The sequence below is a fragment of the Peromyscus californicus genome, unplaced genomic scaffold (genome assembly GCF_007827085.1).
Source record: "Peromyscus californicus insignis strain IS unplaced genomic scaffold, ASM782708v3 Scaffold_11__1_contigs__length_118956290, whole genome shotgun sequence".
NCBI classification, from domain to species: Eukaryota; Metazoa; Chordata; class Mammalia; order Rodentia; family Cricetidae; genus Peromyscus; species Peromyscus californicus.
The window spans coordinates 78,266,416-78,287,030 of record NW_026294402.1 but is presented as its reverse complement, the minus strand read 5'-3'; positions in this window follow the sequence as shown (position 1 = coordinate 78,287,030).

The window sequence follows — 20,615 nt, the reverse complement described above, 5'->3', positions numbered from 1 at the left end:
GACAGTGTCTACCCACGAACTCTTTTACATGTTTCTCCTCTAAGACAGAGAACAAATAATTGAGGGTATGCCATAATGTGGCTGGGTTGTCCACAGACCACCCAGGAGCTCTGCCCCTTCCATGTAGGACTAGACACAAAGGAAAAGAGTGATTGATGAACAACTGTCTTTAAATTACACTAAGGACAAGCTGGCAAGAAGCATTTGGTGCTCGTTTAATTGGTGGAGTGTTCACTATGCAGAAGTAGAGACTTTCCTTCTATTAGTTGTCAAAATGCACCTGGGCACCTGGGACAGGATGCTTAGCCAGCAGTGCAGCAGAGATCTCACTGGAAGGCTCTTCAGAAGCCTAAGGTCTGCAGAAGCCTTCTGAACCCCTCAGCTCCGAAAGCTGAAGAGCACAGTAAACACCCACACACTTGTTCACCGCAGAATCTAGCACAGACTAAGAGGACAGAAATGATGTCAACCAAGAAGGTAGCTATTTCACCCTTTGTGAATTAAGAGGGAATAAATATTTGGGGGGCAAAGTGTCGATGCTTCTAAGTGTGCACCCATCCCCACACCTACGGTCCTAAGGAGCGTCGCATTTTCAACTAACCTCCTTTCTGTGGTGGAGAGACAACAGCTAATTGACCAAAAGCTAAATAGAGCCTGTCAGAGCTTCTGTGCTGTTTAGCGAGATTGCCACATTTCCAGGGGAAGCCAGACACCTCTGTAAGAAAGGAGTCCCAGTAATGGCCTCAGCCACCCGAAGACTCTTCAACATGGAAGTTCTGGACACCTAGTGGCTTGCCACCCCAGCAGCAAACATATCAACACCAAAGCACAGAGAAGGCAGAGATCTCCAGCAATACATTTGTGTACAGCATAAAACTTAGTTTGCTAGTCCCTGGTATTGTAACTGAGGGCGGAGAACAGGGGAAATATTCAAGTAAAGGAATATACAGTTTGGGGTCAGTGACTCATTTTCCCATCCCCCTCAAAAATTAGTGCGGATGATGGATAAAGGACCTGCCCTGTATATTTAAGTGTTCAGCGGTAGGTTGAGAAGTAGCCAACGGCATTCTGCTTCATAGATGAGGCCAAGCATATGGCCTTACAGGCAAGCAGCTGGACAGCGCTATAGCCAGGTCTTGTCAGATCTAGGCTCTGCTCATCAAGGCATGGTGCATCTTGCATCTGTGCAAAAAATCTTTTGCTCAGTCAGCACCTCCTTCCCTCCTGTATGGCTAGCACCACTGCGACCTCTCTGCTGCCCTTCTCCCAGGACTGGGCCAGGCTGCTCCATGGGGAGATTAGGCTGACCTGTGCTTCTGTGCTCCCCAAGGGGTCCTGTCCCCCTAACTTATCTCACATAAAATGGCTCAGGTGTCCTAAAGCATTGTAAACCCTGCACCGTCCACATGCCAGTTGCCGGGGCTCGTTGGCTTGTATTAGCCTGATGGGGACCTGGGGTGGAGCCCGGTGATACCGGAGTTGCATATTCTGTGTGAACCCTGTGGTGCTCATACTGTCTGGTGACAGATTGAAATGTGTTCCCCAGAGTTATGACTTCAGCGCTTCTTGCCTATAAGACCATTTCCTCTTTGGAGCAGAAGGAAGCCATGCACAGAAATGAATGCTGTAGATCTGAAACGTCTGGCAAAGCCCGAGTTCAGTAAGTTGTTTATCTGTAAGGAAAGATCGCTGCGCTGACAAACACAACTGCCCAGTGTCTTCACAATTCTGATGTGTGATGAATCCTGTGTATCAGTCTCTGAGTTGAGAGTGTTACGTCGTCTTATGCTAAAAGAGGCCACGCTAAGGATGACTGCAGGCTTTCAGTGAACCAGCAAACATGTTTGTTTGTTGGGAAAGCACTAGAGCTGCCAAAGGAAGAGATTCCATTGTGCGCAAAGACAGCCACATAGAAACGGCTGATTTGCAGAGTTCACCAAGTGAGTATCTGACTCTCAGTTGCCTGCACTGTTGTTATCGCTTTAACTTGTAAACGTGCTGCTATGAGAAGAGGCAGAAGCATGTATTTTCATGTTATACTCTCGATGTTCACACCTGGCTACTGGCATATTCCATGTGCTCTGCAATGCTATTAAGTCCAGGTTATTCACTGGGGCCCCAAGTGAGCAACAGATTTTACCATGTAATAATCATTTATTAAATAGCGTCCGCCTTTATAAGTCTCTCCCACTGTTCAAGCAGGGGGCCGTTGTCCATGCTAATAACGGAAGATGACTGGAGTAGGACAAGGGCAATTCAGATTTGTGCAGCCACCGTGCCCACCTGTTCTCTGAGCTGCATGTCTGTTCGCTTAAAGCAATGTCAAATACACTGATCGATGTGAGATGATCACAGGAGAACGGAGGTTGAGGGTCAGCTCCCTCAGTAACCGCTTGGGTGTTGGCCCTTCCCCCGGAGGGGTCCTGACGGCTGTTTACTGGGAGCCGAACAAATCACAAACCAGCTGCTGTCAAGTGCTTTCCTACATGCACAGGGGCTGTCACAACAAAGTCACTGATGGCTACAAAGAACTCGGGTGGCCAGAGCCTGAATCCCAGCGAGGTGCTCCTGTGTGGCCGACTTTGAGTGAATTATGCATCCTCTCTTCTCTTCAGTTTTCTTCACTCACAAAATGGGTAAATAATAATGATAATAATAATACCTAATGGGGTTAATATATGGAAAATGGCTAGTGTCTGTTTTAACATGGCACATGTTAAAAATCGTTACTACTTTCATCTGTGAATAGTTCCTTCCACAAGAGCTTCTGTGAGGAGAGAAGCCCTGTGAGTCATTTTGAGGATAATTAAAATTTTCTACAGAGCACAAAACCCAGAATAAGAAAAAGAAAAGATGAAGACTTGAGCTGCTTTGAACAATCTTTTCACGGAGAATAGGACCCGGCTTGAGCTTTTGAGAATGAAAGGGAGGTAAAGAGACAGAATGAGATGATCCAATGTTCAAAAAGGAACGATGGAGAGAGACAGAGAGAAAGAGAGAGGCAGGGAGAGAGAGAGAGAGAGAGAGAGAGAGAGAGAGAGAGAGAGAGAGAGAGAGAGAGAGAGAGAGAGAATGCACTATATTGAAGAAAGAGAATAAGAGGATGGAACAAAAACCAGCCAGAGAGAAGTAAGAAAAATCATACTCCTCAAGGGGATGAAGGAACCTGGGTGCTGGACTTGGCTGTCCCTAGTGTTCTCCTGAAGGGATCCAAAGGGATGCTGTAGTGCTGCAGTTCTCACTTCATGATGCAATTGGCATCACCTGAAGTGAGGGACAAGCAGGCACTAGGCATGGAACCCATTGCTCCTAGTAGGCAACCACTCTACCATGAGCCATATTCCAGCCCTGAGATTTTTTAGAAATGAAAACTCTTAGGCTCTATTCCAGCCAGATTCACTGTCTCAGAAGCCTGGGGCAGTGTCCTCCATGGAATTCTGATGTACACACAAGATCTGAGGACCACTGACTGGTGTGTTGAATGCAAAATCACATGGTCCTGCCCCATTCTTCCCACTAAGACAAATACCACCTTCTAGGACAGCCTCTGCACTGGTGGTAGAGGTCCACAGCTCAGACACATGTCCTACAGACAGAAGGGAAAACTCCAGTGGATGAGCAGAGAGGAGAGAACAAGTTCCTCCTCACATCTCAAAGACCTTTCAGGTATCCCAGTCTCATGTCTATACCGGTGTCTACAAGGAGTTATGCCTTTGCTATCCTGCAGAGTCGATTTTGGGCAGTGGACCTACGTGAAGGAATCAGACTGATATCTGACATATGGTGTTTAGTTTTCTTTCAAGGTCTATTTAGGGCGTGTTATCATAGGAAATGTTTAAATAATTTAGGTTATTTCGGAACAGAAACTGCTTCTGTACTATAGTCCTCAACCTAACTTAACCCATTTAAGAAATTGACATTGCAGTGATTTTTTTTTTAACCACTCCATCAGCCTCACTCACTGGCTTTCAGTCTTTATTAGATTCTGGGCTTCCATGGGTAGCCTAAGGAGGCTGGAGTGTGCTATTTGCTGCTAAGGGCAAACAAATGGCTCTTTGGTATAAAGAGGAACATTTGAGAGAGGCAGAGAAGAGAGTATCAGCATGTTTGCTAAGTGCCCATGCACATGCTTGTGGAAAGATAGACAGTGGAATGGATGAACTGAATTTGCTAACTCTCTTAAATTCCCTTTTTGACTTATATGCTAGGTGCTTAAGACACACAGGCATGTCTAAATTCAACCACGAGCCTACTGATTCCAGAATAATTCCAGAGGACGTTAAACATTTTTTTTCCATTTTGTTCTGACACATGAAGTGTCTCACATTAGACACAGTTGTCTTTGTTTCCTAAGAGCGTGAGGACTGGGACTGGGGGAGCCAAAGAACTGGGGGGCAATTTCCACTTCCATCAGTTGTGCAGATGAGCAAAATTAGTCTGCAGTAAATATAAGCAGAAAGCATTCTCTCAGCTTCCTAGGAGGAGTCACGGGCACTCTTGTGTTGTGCTGCCCAGCAGCTATTCGTTTGTACAGCATGGCAATCTATACACATTGACAGACAAGAAATTAAAGCAGCCGTGTGAAACCAGACTCCGAACGTCTTGATTTCCTGTTTAAAATATTGCCTGACAGGCAGGAAAGAATGCACAACTGTCATTTGTCAGTTAATGAAAAATTTAACTTCTGTAGTATGTGCTGAAACTCAATAGCCAGGGTGTATTTTTCTATGTAGGAGGGGAAAATGAGAATTAGGAGAAAAAGTAGGTATAACCTGTTCTTTTCAATGTGGAAAGATAGATTTATGTTCACAGTTTCAAAAGTGTCAACCCACGGTCCCCTTGGCTCCACGGCCTACGCTCCATGACAAGGCAGGAATATCATGGAGAGGGGTGAGACAGGAAAGCTGCTCACCTCATAGCAGATGGAGGGGAAGGAAAGACTGCTGATATTATACTCACTAAATCCTCTGACCAGGCTCCACTTCCTAATAGTATCCATTAAGAATTCATCAATGACTGAATCCACTGATGCCTTTACGGTCCAATTATCTCACAGCAATACCACCTATGGGAGGGCACTCTTTCAACAAATAAGTCTTGAAGAATATTTTATATCTATACCATTACATTCTGCCCATGTTTCCTAAAGAGCTGTGTCCATTTCATAATGAAAAATGCATTGTCTGTCTCCATGAGTCCCCCAAGGCTCAGCAGCAGCAGCATTGATCAAAAATCCAAGTTTAATGTCTCCTAACTCTTAGCCATGAGGTTCTGTGAAACAAAAAGGCAAGTTACACACTTGTAACGTATGAGGATGAGATGGGAGACTTCTTCCCATCCTGAAGGGAAGAATGGGAAACTAGCAAGTCAAGAGCAGACTAAGCATGGAAAACATTAAATCGATCTTCACTTCTGATATCTAAGGCACATGTGGTAAGATGTGAGCTTCAAAGGCCTAAGGAAAAGCCATCCCTACAGCCTTACTTGCAATCCCTTACAATGGCTATCCTCTTGGGCTGACCCTGCCCATTGCCTTCTGAGTTCTTTGACAGACCTTCCACATTCCTGACTTCTCCAACTTGCTGGAGTTCCCACTGCATCTTCAGCAATGTGGGGATAAACCACCACCTCCCATATTGACCTCTAAGAAACTGCCTGCTTGGATCCTGGCCCAGACATACATCACAAGCCCCTCTAAGCCTTCTTTGAAATCCTAGTGGAAGCTTCTGGAAGCCCACAATTTCTGCTTTCTGGATTTGTGAAAAACCAGTACCACACAAGTGGTACCAATGACTGCTAGCATTGGTACCATGCTAGCATTGGTAACTACATCCCTTGGACCATGGCTATAGTGACCTTAGAATGCCTGGATTGCAGAGCATGGGAAAACATTTTCCTAGAAAGCCCCTTGCAAGCAGGGCACTCTGGAGGTCTTTTCTCAAAACAAAGCTTTGAAACGAGTTCCAAGTTTTAAACCTAGAGTCTACAATGAGTAGTGTCTGGTCAGTTCTTGAGATGACCTCCAGACATTGTTCCTTTTGTCTTAGGGCAAAGTGTTTGCCTCATTTTTTTTTTTTTTTTTTTTTTTTTTTTTGGTTTTTTCGAGACAGGGTTTCTCTGTGTAGCTTTGCGCCTTTCCTGGAACTCACTTGGTAGTCCAGGCTGGCCTCGAACTCACAGAGATCCGCCTGGCTCTGCCTCCCGAGTGCTGGGATTAAAGGCGTGCGCCACCACCGCCCGGCGTTTGCCTCATTTTTAATGGTAATAATTTCTTCAGCTATCGTACTTTTCTTAGTCCCAACTTAAAATATATTATTGTGGGTATATAGCAACTACAAGTTTTTCAAATCTTTCCATTCTACTTTTTTTTGGGGGGGGTGTAGGGGTTCTAATCCTCACTATAAATCCACCTGAAAGCAGCTGGCAGCGCCCATACCACACTCTGAATAATGGGATTCCTTGAAATGTCCTCCACCAGATTAATTTGCCACCCGTAAACTCAGACTCCCACAAAATCTCAGGATATGAATAAACTATGGACATGATTTTTTACAGAGTATAGCAAGAGTGGACTCCTAGTAGTCTAGTTTAATTCAGCTCCTAGCAGAGTCTTTGTTCCCACGCCTTTAATCCCAGCACTCGGGAGGCAGAGCCAGGCGGATCTCTGTGAGTTCAAGGCCAGCCTGGTCTACAGCGCGAGATCTAGGAAAGGCACAAAGCTACACAGAGAAACCCTGTCTCGAAAAACCAAAAAAAAAAAAAAAAATGTTTTCTTTGATCCTGAGTTCCTCCAGTCTGCCCGGCCCCTCCTGGCCCAGTGGTCCTGCAGGCACTTATAAAATAAAATAATCACTCAGAGGCTTATTATTTACAAACTCTATGACCTATGGCAGGCTTCTTGCTAGCTAGCTCTTATAACTTAACCCATTTTTATTAATCTATAAGTTGCCACGTGGCCATGGCTTACCAGTACTTTTACATCTTGCTTCTCCTGGCAGTACCTGGCATCTCCTTCCTCTCCTTTTCCCTCTCACTATCTCTCTTGGATGTTCCCACCTGGCTCCATCCTGCCCTGCCATAGGCCAATGCAGCTTTATTTATCAACTAATCAGAGCAACACGTATCCACAGTGTACAGGAAAGAAGATTTGGGCAAGTCCAGAAGACAGATTATAGACCAAGTCAGCCTGGGGCCTAAGGACTTCAAGTCTGAGATATACAGGACAAAATGGATCTTTGTTCAAAGGCACGCCCTCTTAGAGATGTTTTTCACCAAATGGATGATCTCAACTCTTAGGTGTCTTAGAGTTACTATTGCTGTGATGAAGCACCATGACCAAAAGCAAGTTGAGGAGGAAAGGGTTTATACTTTCCAAATGGCTTATACTCCCACGTCACAGTTCATCATCAAAGGAAGTAAGGACAAGACATCAAACATGGCAGGAACCTGAAGTCAGAAGCTGATGAAGAGGCCATGGAGGGGTGCTTCTGAGTGGCTTGCTCACACTGCTTTCTTATAGAACCACCAGTCCAGAGATGGCCCCATCCACAATGGGCTGGGCCCTCCTTTGTGGTGGTATTGTGTTCCCCAAAATATTGTGTACCCTAATAAACTTATCTGGGGTCCGAGAACAGAAAAGCCACTAGATACTTAAGATAGGCAGTGGTAGCACATGCCTTTAATCCTAGCATTCCAGAGGCAGAAATCCATCTGTTCAAAGATACAGCCAAGCATGATGACTCACGCCTTTAATCCCAGAAAGTGAGCCTTTAATCCCAGGGAGTGGTGGTAGAAAGCAGAAAGGTATATAAGGCGTGAGGACCAGAAACTAGAAGCTTTTAGCTGGTTAAGCTTCAGGCTTTCGAGCAGCAGTTCAGCTGAGAGCCATTGGGATGAGGACACAGAAGCTTCCAGTCTGAGGAAACAAGACCAGCTGAGAAGTTGGCCAGGTGAGGTTAGCTGTGGCTTGTTCTGTCCTCTCTGATCTTCCAGTGTTCATCCCAATACCTGGCTCAGGTTTGATTTTATCAATAAGAACTTTTAAGATTCATGCAGCCGGGCCGGTGGTGGCACACGCCTTTAATCCCAGCACTTGGGAGGCAGAGCCAGGCGGATCTCTGTGAGTTTGAGGCCAGCCTGGGCTACCAAGTGAGTTCCAGGAAAGGCGCAAAGCTACACAGAGAAACCCTGTCTCGAAAAACCAAAATAAATAAATAAATAAATAAATAAAAAGATTCATTCAACACTGCTTCATCCATCACTAATTAAGAAAATGCCCTACAGGCTTGCCTACAGCCACATCTTATGGAGGCATTTACTCAATTGAGGTTCCCTCCTCTCAGATGACTCCAGCTTGTGTCAAGCTGACATAAAACTATCCAGTACATTATGCTTTCCGTGTCTCAAGCCCTTTAACATGTTTTGATCAGTCTTCATCTTATTCATCCAAGGCTGATGAGTTATTCATCTGTCTACTGTGGTCTCCACCAGAAAGTAAGACCCAAGCCTTCGTTACAGTGACAGAATCTATAAGAGCACCTAGTACATGGCAGACTCTCAGCAAGTGTTCAGGCATCTCTGGCTCTTGGTGCTGCTCTTCTCTCTAGTACTAATGAGTTAATAGACATAGTTTCTTGGACTTTGAACTAATAGTAAAACTGCAATGAAATGAGTGGCAACTGGGAAGTCTCTACAGCCTAGATACAAGTGGAAAGGTCTCCCAAAACTGATTTATCTTCAGCCAATCGCTGTTTAAAATGAGTCAAGCCATAGCTTGTCTTCATTTCTCATTTACTTATCATATTTATTGAGTTATTCAACTAATAAATCTTGAGTTCTACTATATATTGGACCATTCTGGATGTTCAGAGGACACAAATATTTAATTCAATAATACTTCTTCCTTCAGATCACATATTTACACAACAAAATGATGGGTTCTGTGACAGATTGTGGACACACTGCTAAGAGGAAATATACAGACAAATTTGGACGGATGAGTAGGAATTGTCTAATAAACATCACTGTCTTCCAACTCTACACTGATCCCAGATTCTTCGAGTTCCCATCAACCTTGACTGTATCACCTGGTTACAACCTCCTGCACTTTGCCCCAGTGACCTGTGACCTTACCTTTGCACACAGCAAATGAAGCTATAACCTTGTTGGTGGTTGATAATGACCTTCCTTCCCCCATTTTTCTTGAGACAAGAAGTCTTAAACCTTTGGGAATATTGCTTAATATTAATGTCTTGGATTTTTCTCTTTTTGAAAAGTGAGAACTTTAAACTGGATAATCCTTAAACTATCTTCTAGCTCTAAAATTTCATGAACGTGAACCAGGAGATGTACTTGAGTACCACATGGCATGTGAGACTCAAATGCAAGGTTGTAGATAGAATATCTTCTCACAATGCACAGTCTTGGGCAATCTCTGGATACTTGGTGAATTCTAGAAAGTTATGCAAAGCTTAAGACATCATTAAGTCTATTTTTAACAAGTACTGTGATGTTTCTGGCTGATCTGGAACTCACGATTCTTCTGCCGCAGTCTCTCTAGTGACGAGATTACAGACATGCACTGCTATGCCTGGCTCCACTGTTGGTGTGATGAGAGAGGGCTTTACACTGTAGCCAAGGTTAGGATTAGAACTCACTACGTAGCTCAGGCTGGCCTCAAATTCCTGGATATTCTCCTCTTTGTGCCTCTCAAGTTCTGGATTTCAGACAAGAACTGTCAAGCATGGATTTAAGGTTTATTTCCTTAAGATTTTGTTAATTATAAACATAAATAGCATAATTCCTGGAAACTAGTACATTTCATTTGTAGATGTTGAAACATACATGCTCAGCTTTGCCACACCTTGGAAGTATAAAATTATGGTCTGTTCAGGTCACTGTATCAGTCTGCTCTGATCCAGCCAGTGGAAATCTATGCTTTAGAGCCGCTTACAGGTATAAAGAGAGCAGCCCCCAATAGATGGCTGGTATGCCAAGTACTCCCTCATGAATGATACTGCCACGAGGAAGCCGCTCACAATCCACAGAGATCCCTGCTGGCTCTCATGAAATGTGGGCTAGGGGCGACTTCACAATATGAACACACTGTGATACCGTAACTCTCTTCAAAAGTATGGGACACAAGATCACATGACTGTGATCTTCTATTACTATTATGTGATGGGCTCTTCCTAAACCCCTACATTCAATCTTTTTTTTTTTCAGGCAAAGTAACATAAGTACAAATAATTAATTATTGATTTGACAACTGTTCTAGTCAAAACAGACTGTCATGTGTTGTTTTTCTTGTCCCATTTGGAATTTAAATTTGCTAATTCTTTCAATTAAATCTGGGTCCCACAATATGTTTCTTGGACTCCATTTAGTTATTAGCAGAAAGATGTTATTATACAGCTGAGTAAATTTATTGTTTTATAAACTTTGATGTTTATTATTAAAGATTAAGAACCCTAATGAGATAGTAATTTGGGGATTTATTGAGACTATGCATTCCATTTTTTTCTAGAAGTACTTTATTTTTCCTCAAGTATAGTTTAAGGTAAAATGAGATATATAAAATTTTCACTTCTGAAATTAGGTATAAATGCTTTGTGAGGACACAGGGAGAGAGGTGCTCTTAATACCTGTATAAGATGTAAGCTGGGAGAATCTTCCTGGGTGGCAGCTGAATAAAATCTATCCAGATTCATGCTTTGTGGAGTGTTAGGTAAGACTAAAAGGCAGGAACAGAGATGAGCCAGTTGGGGTAGTCTGAACAGGGTAAGGAGAGGTGCATCCGAGACATATACATGGTCAGAGTCCAAGCAGGGTGAGAAGGGAGTTGGATTCGGTGGGCAGCAGTAACAACTGTCCACTATAGGGCATGAGAGCCCAGTTGGAATGGGGAGGTCATCCATGGAGTGTGATGGTACTTGGCAGGGTCTCAGAGTCAAGCCAGACAAAGGTGTCTTTGGAATTGGCCCAGAACAAGGCTCAAAACTACACAGAAGTCAGGCAAGGTGGCATGGGCTTATCATTCCTTTTCTGTAGTCAGCTGTGAGGGGAAGAATGAGTGAGCCTATGAATTCATGGAGAGCCTTAGTGATATAGTGATACCCTGTCTCAAGCAAGCAGGCAAGCAAGCAAGCAAAGAAGGAAGCAAATATAAGAATGGACATTTTAAGGTTTCAGAGCCCTAAAAATGGTGTCTACACATAGTCAGTAGGTATTGTTGGATCCTAATGGTTCCTCAGGAGTGAACGAACTCATTTATTCAATAACAGGGAAGGCCTTAAAATGTTAGCTGGGCTGTGTAGAGAATGGTAGCATGCTGGAGGTTTTCATCACTTTAGTAAACAAATGAAGGGCACTGTGAGACATGGTTCTTACAGTTGAAGAATAAAATAGTAGACATTGGAAGAAGCCTAAAGTAAACCTCATGCTTTTGAATTGGACTTGGGAACGTTGGCATGAACTCAGGATTTAAATTTTTTACCAATAGTTATAGGAACAAGTAAATGTAGAATTTATATGTGTGTGTATGTGTTGTGTGACAAAACTTTTCCTGGGGAGGTGCAACACACATGTTTAACTCACCCCAGATAAGGAGCCTACAACACACCGAAGTACAGATAATATCAAAGTTCAGCTTGCTGAACTAATGAGTTTTATTGGGATTAGTTACAGAAATGGAGGAGGGGTTACTTACAGAAGTAGAAATAACTCAAAGACAGCTGCATTACTAAAGTCCACCTCAGTGTGAGTGGCAGCTCACAAAAGCTGGGAACCTGGAGCTCACTGAACAGCATGCGGGTAGCTCAACAGGTTGGAGAGTGTCCCTACTAAGTGACTCTGGTCTAAACCTCTTCCATTGGTCTCTGTTTCTTCCAGGCAGCTGGTCTGGTCTCAGAGTCTTCTTTCCAGCTGAGCTTGGTTCCTCTGAGAGGGACTCTCAGCCTTTATAGCTTACTCTGGTGGAGAGGGGCTTAGTGAGTCTAGTCAGTTTCAGGGACTTCCTGAAGCTATTTTGAGCTCTTCACCTTCTTGCTAAAAGAGCATCCCTGCAGCATGGACTGTTTCAATCTCGAGGGAAACTGTTACAAAACACTGTGCGAGTGCATGCACGTGTGTGTACACACCATGTACACCTATCTATTTATAGATTCACCATAGACTCAGTCTCTCTGTTCACTAGGAACTCAGAAAACTCTGCAGTATTAGTAGCAATAAACATACCTAGTGTCTAGATTTTGGGTTATAAACATCTTTCAGTACTAAAAGAGCCAAAGACCATTGTGCAAATATTACCAGATCTGGGACAGGAAAAGTAGAAACCAAGCCTGAATTATCTTATTATGCCCAAAGCAAGATGTGCTCAAAGATTGAAAGCAGTGTGTACAAAACACAACGGCAGCTTGGGTGTGTACAAAACACAATGGTAGCTTGGGTGTGTACAAAACACAATGGTAGCTTGTGTAGGATGAACAGGTCTGGGGTAATCAGTGAATCAAAATAAGTTATGGGCTGGAGAGATGGCTATGTGGCTTAGAGCCCTTGTAACTCTTGCAGAGGACTCAAGGTCAGTTCTTAGCACCCACATGGCTACTTAGAACTGTCTGCAGTCCCATTTCTAGGGGACCCAATGCCTTCTTCTGACCTCCTGAGGCTCCTTCATGCACATGGTGCCCATAAACTCACTTGAGCATATACACACACATATCCACACCAATAATAAAGAAATATAAAAATAATTTATGATGCTAATGAATTATAACCTACTGAATCCAAGAGTTTGTCATGATATGAGTGAACGAATGAATGAATTTGAAATTTGAAGAAAAATGGAATAATGTATGGTTCCAAAATACCTTCCCACAAAATCCTTATGAATTAAAAGGGGGAAAGAGTTGCTTTATAGTAAAGAGACAAGATCAACATCCCTTAAACAGGCAAAGTCCACAGAGTGACCGACAGCACAGGCTGGATCAGGTACCACCTGATAGGACATAATGATAGCAGCAGCTTTGCACACGTCACAGATGCTGGTCTGGCTTTAAAATGTGTACACAAACTCTGCTTTTAGGAGGTTACAAATAAATGCCTTTATGCTATATTCTCTCATATATGCAAAGGGTCATGTGTACAATACTATTCAGCGGACACATTGTAGCAAGACAGTACATAGTAAGGACTCTGTAAACCTAACCTCATTACTGCTACCATTTTCCATGACACAGCATTCAGTAAGTTTGCAGGAACTGTGTGGAGAAGCAGGCATCCTCTAGGGTACACGTCCTAAATCTATTTCTGTGCCTAAGGACTCAGGGTCACTCTCACTAACTAAGGCACGGAGAGAAAAGCCAGGATGCTGTCTAACCCGAAGCTGCTGAGCACAGTGCAATAAATACTGAGGCAGCTTTCAGAAAACTGGATTTAGTTGCCAGCACATATGGAATCAGAGATTCCATACATTTCTGATTCTTTGTGTGCCAATCAAAGTCTGTGTTTTCTGGGTCACCTCTGGGTTACTGTGTGCGAGAGAGAGAGAGAGAGAGAGAGAGAGAGAGAGAGAGAGAGAGAGAGAGAGAGAGAGAGAGAGGTATGTGTGTGATGTGCATGCATTCATGTTTACATGTATGGGAACAAATGTGTGTGGTAGTGGGAATGCACATGTATGTGTTCTCATTTGGAGACCCAAGGTTGACATTAAAAGTCTGCCTTAGGTACTCTCCATTTTATTCACTGAATTGGGGTCCCTCAGTTGAAAACAGTGCTCACCAATAGGCTGGTCTGGCTAGCCAGCTTGCTCTAAAGATTCCTTGTCTCTTCCTTCCCAGCACTGGAAATATAGGCAGCCACAGGGCCCGCTTTGCATTTATGTTGGTTCTGGTGATCCAAACATTGGTCCTTATTGGGCCAAGCAGCAAAAAATGTAACCACAGTGCCATCTCCCCAGTCAAAAGATGACTGCTAATTGAGGTATTACAACTGCATCTCTCACTATCATGCAAGGATTGCTGATGCCTTTCATATTGATGTTTAGACTGCATAAATATTCCATATATGCCTGCTTGGCCTCTACTCTCTGGGTAGAAGTGGCAGATGTGCCTACCCACCAGGTGGAAAACCAAAACACTCTCATACATTGCTCAAGGTGCCCAGGGAACAAGGTTGGACCTAGATGGGGTTCTGCTCCTTCAGAGAGGAAACCTACTTTTGGAAGTCAATGTATTTTTAATACACTACACTGAAATAACCAGAAAATGCATTCGTTTTTGAGTTTCCTCTGGAATCCACAACATATGGTTTTATAATATGCAAAATTTAAAATAATCATCATTTCTAACAATAAAGTATTGATTTAAATAATCATGGCATAGTTCTAGGACAGAATACTATATGGAGGTTACATCTTCAGGGCAAACTCACTCTCAGAATGTTGAGCTCTAGTCCAGCCTCACTGCTGGGGAAACCAGGTGGGCAGTAAGGCATGGGGTAACCAAGAGTATCAAGTGTGTTATTTCTAGGTCAACACAGCTAAAAATCCGGCTTCATGTGCCATCCCTTACTTCCCCTCAGCAGCAACAATAGTGCTAGTGTCTTGAGCTGAAGTAACATGGCCTTGAATGGAAGCATCTTGGGCTCCTGAGTCACTGCTTGGAGAGGTAAGGGACAGTCATCTTGTCCACAATGGCATTTGCATTATCATGGAAAACAAAAACGAACTTCTCCTCCTCCTCCTCCTCCTCCTCCTCCTCCTCCTCCTCCTCCTCCTTCTTCACATGTGAATGGTGTACATGTTTGTATGCATATTTGCATGTATGGGGATATACATGTGTATAGCATGTGGTTGTGTGTGTGAGGGAAGGGGGGTGTGTATGCCTGAGGCTGATGTTGGAACTCTTCAAGACTGCTCTCCCACTTTATATTCTGAAGCAAAGTCTCTCAGTCAAAGCCAGAGTCCCCTTCTATGAAGGACTTTACTAGCCAACGCGCCTTTAGGATCCCGACTGCATCCTGTGAGACTGGAATTACAGGGGTTGGGTCACCACACCCATCCGCATCTCCACAGCTTCTGGAGATCTGAACTCTAGTCCTCCTGGCTTGGGGGTAATTGTTTTAACTGCCGAGCCCCCAAACCGAATACAACTTTCAGCCTCCAAGATGTCCAGGCTTATTTGTTCCTTGTGTGTAGTCTCTCCTAGCTGATACAGACATTTATACTTTATAAGGGATTAGGTCCAAAGAAAACCAAATGTGAACAGAAGATGCATTTCAGCGGTGGGCTTACGGGTGATTTATTTACACCATGCATTTGGACGAAGATTTACCGAGCCCATCAGCTCCGGCACTGTAAAATGGGATCCAGTGATGAGGGTGGCGTTATCTTTACCGGGGGAGGCTCACAATTCTTTCACGGCAGAAGACAGTGCGGGCAGTATACTCTTCAGGCAAACGTTGAAAAAATAAATATAACAAAAGAAGGTTTTAAACATTGAGAGGGGAGAATCCCACATTGGTGGCCCCCGAAGAAAGAGAAACACCCGGGCCCTCCCCTTCATGCACCTCTGACAGAGGGTATTTCGTAGAGCCGCAGGATTCCAAAGCTGCGGGATGCTGGGTCGTGGTGGAGCAAGCCCCCTTGTGAACATCGTTTGAGGAAAAAGAGATTGCATGAGATTTTTCGGCCCTCCCCAGCCCAAAGCGTCGCCTGTGTTTGGGACTCGCTGCCTGTAATCTTTCCGCTCTATTTGCTGCGTGAGCGTTCATTATTTTAGATCAAAGAGAACAGAGGAAGCCGCTCATACCCTTCCCCAGTGTCTCTCTCATTAGAAGTAATTATTTCCGCAGTTCAGTCCTCTTTGTTCACAGTCGCGTCCAGTGAGGAAGCGGGTCTTAAGAAACCCAATTATGTCTGAGGCGGTTTCAGAATCCGATAAAAGGGGTGGGGGCTGGGGCTTCAGAGCGGCCTGGCGGGGAAGAGCTTCGCATTTCCAGCACCCTGCCACATTAAGAATTCTGCTCCCTGGGATTAGCTTGGAAAGCACTTGGCCTTAAATAGAGAAATTTTCTAGTTTTAATGTCTAAAGCTGAAAATAATGAATTTCATTAAAAACGAATGAACTCATTTTCTGTATTACTTTACAGCATATGATTTAATTACTGCACCAGCCACTGAAGAATCACAATTCATTCTGGGAAGTGTTTTGGTAATATTGTGCAGCTATGGATTTTTTTGCTTGCTTTATTTAATGAATCTGTAAGAGACATAAATGATTCCTTCAGACTGAGGGATTTGATTCCCAGTTCACGGTGGAACAAATGTGTCGATTATTATCAACCCATCAACCATGCCCAATTAAAGGTTTCCATGCAAATAATTTCACGGAAGGGACCCTAGAATCTAGTCTAATATAATTTATGCTACTTCTTATTTATTTGTAGAAAATAAAATAGAAAATTTAAAAAAAGAGCTTTGTGTCTTGAAGACAAAAAATGTGTTTAAAAATTTAAAAGAGTAGTGAAAATTAAAAAAAAAAATCCCATCTCTCACTTACAGAGACCCTGTGTAGGAATCTGAGGCCCAGAAGGCACTGGGCTGAGTCCATGTTCCATCTTCTGTGTTGACTCTACCTTTTCATGATTGCTAGAGACATGCATGCTTTGTGGTGCTGTTCACCACACCTGGAAAACAGCCATAGCTTTCGTCCCTTGGGTGTGACTATGACAACCTTGCAATGGCCAATGCTCAGGCCCCACCTTCTCCAGAGGAAGGGGATGGGGTGAGTCTAGCTCTTTTCTACTTTTTAATGTTTCACTATTACTTAAAGTTTATTATTTTCAAGACCACAGGCTGTAAGTTTGAAACATAAGGGAAGATTCAGACCAAAGAGAGCTGAACCGGTAAATAGATAGATGATGCCACTTAGCATCAGGAACACCTAACTTTTCAAGCACAAACACTGGCAGGTGCCAGAGTCAACACAATAAAAAAACACAAACGGCTCTAAGACATTTGTCCTACACAAAGGAGCATGAAGAAATGATACAGCCATATAACATATGCATACCATAACATTCTGTTGGTCCACTGAGTAATGTATTTTAACAAAAGATAAACATCTGTACGATCCTTCTAAACATCATAAAATAAGCATACATGTATTACACCCAAATTCTGTGGGTATAAGTTACAGGTACTTCATATTTTCCAGGGTTTTCTTCAAAGTATTCTGGAAGCATTTTAAACATCTGTGTGTTCTCTCAGTGCAAAAGACGGTTAGATCAATTTATGCACGTTGCTTCAAACAGATGGAGTTTAGAGTGAAATGTCCCGCTTACTAAAAATAAAAAAAAAAATTGGTAGTCAAAGTCACTTATATTTGTTGTGTGAAGCAGGTTTTAAACACCAGCCATCTAAACAATGTGTGGAAGGGCTATGGGGAGGGACCACCATTTCAGGATGAAATGAATTAGAATATTTTGGTATTTATTTATAGGTCAGGCAGTAAATTACTCTGATTAAGACAAATGAAGATCACCTTGACATGGTGACCCCAGGGAATTTTAATTAGTTCTGTGGGTACTTGTTTTTTTCAAACACTGTGGTATCCATTACCATATGTCATTCAGCACATCATGTCAAGAAAATCAGATTGTTCTATGGTGTTCAGCCTCTTCACACTCTAGTCTGAATTCCACTTTTCTTCTAGTTCAGCTTAACAGGAAATGAGCTTTTAATACAAGAAGAATTCTAATTACTTGGCAAGCTTTTTTTCCTCTCTACCAATTAAAAAGCTAGCAAACCTTTTGTTAGCTTGCTACTCAGATAGGTAAAAATGATTAAGACAGAAGATGAACAATTTTAAGCCAAAAAAAATAAATATATACAATACAAGCCCCTTTCCATTGGCATTCACTGGAAGTTTTTACAGTTCAGATAGTTGAAGCGCCTTCCAGTTCTAGCTTTGGAGAAAGTTTGAGAATAAGCCTCTCCCGAACTGAAAAGGGCAGCACTACAGCGCAGGCCGGAAGTCTGCTTACCCTGGACTGACGGGCATGTTTTAAGTGATTAAATTCTCTCCACTCTCCAGGATGAAAATGAACATTTATCAACCTCGTTTATAAGAAGCCGGTTTTGCAAATAGCAACACATGGGAAGGTATATGACGACCCAAAGGTCTTTAAATCCAGAAGGAAATATTTTTTTAAAATATATTTCCCTGGCTGAGAAGATGGCTCAGTGGTGTTTGCTATGCAAACATGAGAACCTGAATCCAGATCCCTAACATTCAGGAAAAAGGCAGCTATAATAGCATGTATCTGTAACCCCAGGGTTCTAGGGAAAGAAAAGAGGAGAGATGGAAAAGCCTTGGAAAGCGAGGGACCAACTATCCTGCAGTACACAGTGGTGAACTACAGGAGACCCTGTCTCAAGCAAGGTAAAAAGATGGAGGCTGTCATCCAAGGTGTCCTTGAACCCCACACTACTGCTATGGCATGAGTACACACACACACACACACACACACACACACACACACACACACACACACACGCACGCACCCACATCATGAAGATAAGAAAAAGTATATGTAAATCTGTTTCACATATGAGACTATGGCCTCCATAGGCTCAAAGGGAGTAGTATTATTTAAAAGGATTAGGACCTGTGTCCTTGTTGGAATAAGTGTGGCTTAGTTGGAGGAAGTGTGTCATTGGGGTGGGCTTTGAGGTTTTAGATGCTCCAGCCAGGCCCAGTGTCACTCTCTCTTCCTGCTGCCTGCTGATCCAGATGTAGACCTCTCAGTTATCTCTCCAGCAGCATGTTACCCTGCATGTCACCATGCTTCCCACCATGAGGATAATGGACTAAATCAGTGTGGTCATGGCATCTCTTCATAAAGAAAAAATTCATGTTTGCATTTAAATTTGAATCTGATGGTTCAGTCAAGTGCATTTTTTTTTAAAGCGCAACAATTGAGCTGTGCATGATATTCTCTCTGTAGCTAAAGATCAAGTTAGACTCTACCACACTATGGTAGAGTGCTTGAGCACACAAGAGGCCCTGGGTTCAATACCCAGTACTGCAACCTCCCCCCCCCCAAAACACACAGAGCTTCAACTAGCCAATATACATTGGCCATAAAAAAGGCAAGATGCTCTTTCCTTTCCCTCTTTAAAGCCAGAGGAGAACACTGTGAACCTCAAGAACCCCACAGCATAATTCTAGAACAAGGGTAGTGGTGGCTGATACTAATTTCTCTAAATTCCAGAAGGAATTTAGCTTGGGGGCTGTGGCTTTACAAGTCAATGCAGCAAAAAACTTGCAGTAAATGCAGGCCAGAGCAAGGGTCAAGTGAGAATGTCTGATGGCGTTACTACTGTTAGAAGAAAAAAAAAAAAAACATTTGCAATAGATTTTTTTAAGCTATACTTTTGTTTATGTTTTTAGGAATTAAAAAACTTTTGTATTATCATGCTGACAGGTGCTTGTTAATTATTATTATTATACTATTATTATTATTAACTGTGTGTATGGGTGTTTTGCCCATATGTATGTATACCACACACATGCAGAGCCTACAGAGGCAGAAAGAAGGCATCAGATGCTCTGGAACTGGAGTTACAGATAGTTGTGAGCCACTGTGTGGATGCTGGGAATCCATCAAGAACCTCTAGAAGAGCAGGCAGTGTGCTGGGTCATCTTTTCTAGTCCCTGACTGGTAGTTTTGATGCATGTGGTAAATAGTCCAGTGTTCAGGAAGATATTGTATTGCATTCAAAGGACAAGAGAATTCTTCGTGCTTTTGATCACTCATAACAGCCAATCCTAAGTCCTCTTATTCTTGTTGCCTCATCCTCTGCTTTCTGTCACTCAGATTTCCTCTTGCCCATGCAGACATAGCTTTCTAAACAGTAAACACTGGAGCTAGAGAAATTGCTTGGGTTGGCCTGTGTATTGGTAATCGCAGTAGAAGTGCTGAACGGATCCCCAAACTTACCTTTTCCTTTGGAGTCTTTTGTCTGGGAAAGGCCGGAACCGATCATTCCATTTAAAGCGATCAGAAGAGGGGTTTGAAGAGCCGGTTCAGCAGCTAAGAGCACTTGCTGCTCTCCAAGAGGGCCCAATTCAGTTCCCAACAAATCTCCTGTAACTCCAGTTCTGGATGATCTGATGCCCTCTACTGGCCTCCCCAGGCACCTGCAAACATCTGGTGCACATACATACACTCCATGCACACACATACACACACAAAATCGTTTTTTAAAGTGGGGGGACCATAAGAATCCCCTTTATTGATAAATACTTTCTCAGATAGAGAGGACAGGCCTTGGAGCTCTAACCTTCGGTGGGAGTGCTGGTCTTGGTGCTCTAACCTTTGGTGGGAGTGCTGGTCTTGGTGTTCTAACCTTCGGTGGGAGTGCTGGTCTTGGTGCTCTAACCTTCGGTGGGAGTGCTGGTCTTGGTGCTCTAACCTTTGGTGGGAGTGCTGGTCCTGGTGTTCTAACCTTTGGTGGGAGTGCTGGTCTTGGTGCTCTAACCTTCGGTGGGAGTGCTGGTCTTGGTGTTCTAACCTTCGGTGGGAGTGCTGGTCTTGGTGCTCTAACCTTTGGT